The sequence below is a fragment of the Lycium barbarum genome, chromosome 11 (assembly GCF_019175385.1).
Source record: "Lycium barbarum isolate Lr01 chromosome 11, ASM1917538v2, whole genome shotgun sequence".
Taxonomy (NCBI): domain Eukaryota; kingdom Viridiplantae; phylum Streptophyta; class Magnoliopsida; order Solanales; family Solanaceae; genus Lycium; species Lycium barbarum.
The window spans coordinates 60,950,991-60,954,173 of NC_083347.1; positions in this window are offsets into that span (position 1 = coordinate 60,950,991).

Consider the following 3,183-nt stretch of genomic DNA (forward strand, 5'->3'; position numbering starts at 1 on the left):
GGTCAGGCCCATTTCCCTTGGTATTTAAGGGAAATGTTCAGCCCTAGCAGCCACATTTCCCCTACCAAACCTGCAGATTTTTAGAGAGAGATAGAGAGGAGAGTTAGAGAGAGAAAGTGGTGAATCAATCAAGTTCGAGGCCCCGAATCCTGAGGCTCGTGAAGGATAAAGTGTAGAACAAGTTGTTACCGACGTTCTAAGCTAAAAATTGAACTTGGGGGAGGTTGTTTTCGTGGTGGCTGCCCATATAAGGTATGTCTAAGATTTTAATGATGTTTGTTTATCCTTATCATTGATAGATTTGACGAGTTAGAATAGAGAAAATGACATTGAAAGTTCGGTTATAATTTTTGGATACCGAATAACTTGGGGGCTGTTTTGGTATGATTAAATGGATAGGATTATTTGGATATTGATATAAAATAATTGTTGATGTTGTTGATAAGTTGTTGTTCTTGAAATTGAGAGAATAAAGTGTATGAATATATTGTATACAAAGCGTATACCGGGCTGTTTTGTGACGATATATTTGGGGGCTGTTTTATATGATTTCGTGGCTGTTTTGTGACAATATTTTGGGGCTGTTTTATATAATTTTCGTGTATTTTGGGGCTGTTTTATATTTTGTTGTTGTTATACTATGGATATACGGAAATAAAGAAGTGTATACAAGCATTGGCATCCGAAGGTATAGTGGGCTGTTTTGGAAGTAATTTAAGGATGGATTTAATTTCAAGATCCTTTAATGAATCAAATGAAAAGCAATCTTTTCATGTTCCTTGAACTCTAATTCATGTTTTAAATGGTGGTTAATGTGTGTGAGGGGACAAACCCACATTAAACCTAGATTGTAATAAACTCTATTTATGTATAAGATATTATGAATGTTTTCCTCTATGAGAGATGCTTAGTAATGCTAGTTAAGAGTTGGTAATGACATTCCCATTGGTGAATTAGGACATGGAAATCTTTGTAAAGAAGTTGTATGTTTTCAAAACATTGATTGGAATGATTTATCTTTACGATATGGCATAACGAACCTTAATGGTAAATGGTGATGTGACTGCTTTAAGATGAATTGTAATTCAGCTTTTAAGCTATGAACTTTGTTGATGTGTTTATTCCTAGCCATTCGGGAGGATGAGTGGTCACCGGGAATTTCATATTCCGGTGTGCTTATGCCTAGCCATTCGGGAGGATGAGTGGTCACCGGGGATTTCATATTCCGATGTGTTTATGCCTAGCCATTCGGGAGGATGAGTGGTCACCGAGACTTTGTAATTCGGTGTGGTGCGTTGTGACAAGGGAACCCTACGGTCAACCCCTCGATGTGATTGATTCTTGGGCTTGTGTCAGTGTGTGTAATATTCGTAATCTCTCATAGAACTGTTGTTGACAATCATGATCAATTTGAAAGGCATAATTAAAAGTTGTAACTTAACAAAAGACTTCATAATCGGTTTTGATAATTCTTATGGAGATACACATGTTGAATACTTGTTTCTATATTGATAAATGGCTTTGTAAACTGTTTAACAAATGATATTGAGAATCACAAAGTGGAATGACTGTTTTTATGCTATCTTTTCAGAACTGATTTCTTTATATATTATTATATTTTATTTTCATAATACTTGTTGTCCCCGAGGCACTCACTGAGTACGAAAGTACTCAGGCATACCATTGTTGTTTTTTATGGTATGTTAGGTAACGAAGAAGCGCAGGTTCGTGATACTTTCGACGCTTAAGAGGACTTGCTACTGCTGTGGATTCGGTGAGCCCACATCCTTGTTCGTGGGACACTTCCTGTTTCATTTATTATTCTAGATTTCCGGGCTGCGTCCCGAAGTTTGACGATTGTTATGTCTCTTAGAAGCTCCATAGATAGTTGTCAGAATTGTGGGTAGATTGTCAAAAGTCTCGTACGACTTAATGGGTGTTTGCCACGTTGATGGCTATTACTTATAAAGACTTCCGCTGATTTAATTCATGTGTTCATGATGTGTTGCATTTAATTTATAAATTGTTGGAGGCGAATGTTGAACCTGGCGGGTTCAAGTATCATTATTGTGTTGTTTAGGTTCTTCCGATGTTGTTCGTGACGTCGGATGTCGGTCACGTCTAGGGTGGGCGTGACAGGCATAGACTGGGCACGGGCCCTAGTAACTCTCCGGGTCTGACTAGTATCTCCTGCTACCGATTTGCCCTTCTGGGCAGCTGTCGCTTTCTTTGGAAGCATAGCTGTAAACATAATAATTTGTTAGAGAGGGATTATCCTGATAATATAGCTCTATCGCACGATCTAGAGTAAGAAGGAAAAGTGACGTCCTAAATGTCCTGTAGCTTCCGGTTTATAGATGTGGTTCAAAACACACCGATAAACAAGACTCTACTAGACACGGTCTGTTGACACTCCGAGGATGAACTGCTCTGATACCACTTTTGTCACGACCCAACCCCATGGGCCATGACTAGTGCCCGAACTGGACACTCGTATACGAACCTGTTAGATATAGTCAGACTGAAACTAAGGACAGTATGGAAACTTGTAAAAACAAACGAAAGACTCATAATGCCACATATCATAAACATGTCTCCTGAGGAGTCACGGCTAACCACAGCATAACACAATACGCAAGCCGACAAGGCTGCCACTACATACGGGAATATCCAAAACAAACCATATCGACACAATCAGATTGTCACGACCCAACCCCATGGGCCATGACTAGTGCCTGAACTGGACACTCGTATACGAACCTATTAAATATAGTCAAACTGAAACTAAGGATAGTATGGAAACTTGTAAAAGCAACTAAAGACTCATAACATCATATATCATAAACCTGTCTCCTGAGGAGTCACAGCTAACCAAACCATAACATAATTGTCACGACTCAGCTAGGGGCCGCGACGGGTACCCGGGGCTAACCACCGACCACCGCTCGTACTATTACTTCTTAGACTCATTCATCAATCATTTATCGATTTCATGCTCATTTTACAAAAGAAACTGCTTTTCATTACAAAACATAATGCTTTTATACAATAACATATATCAATATATTTACACAATATCCACGTCGTGAAACCACATAACCCACATTGAATATCTACGAGCCTCTAAAGGAATACAAGACACACACAGACGGGACAGGACCCCCGTCGAGCCCAACATACATA